This window comes from Penaeus monodon, chromosome 19 (genome assembly GCF_015228065.2).
Source record: "Penaeus monodon isolate SGIC_2016 chromosome 19, NSTDA_Pmon_1, whole genome shotgun sequence".
NCBI classification, from domain to species: domain Eukaryota; kingdom Metazoa; phylum Arthropoda; class Malacostraca; order Decapoda; family Penaeidae; genus Penaeus; species Penaeus monodon.
This window is the reverse complement of record NC_051404.1, coordinates 37902543-37902838: the sequence shown is the minus strand read 5'-3', so window position 1 is coordinate 37902838 and position 296 is coordinate 37902543.

Genomic DNA, 296 nt, shown 5'->3' with positions numbered 1-296 from the left:
CTCGCTGTGTCGACACAGCTGAATAGCACCCCGGCGTCCGTAAAAGGAATACCCTGTGGCCTCTGCTGGATGAAGCTTCATTATTAGTGAACTACATTGCATCACTGATTGACACCGCTGGAACAAATTTGGGTAACGGTCTTTTGTGGGCAGAGAGCGAGGCGGCAGAGGTAACGACGCGTAGGTGAAAGCAGGCACCTCGCGAGACATAAATTTGATCTTGTAAGACAGGTAAGGAACATGAGAAATAGCGTGCATGAAAATATGTAATATATATACACCGTCTGGATTGTATA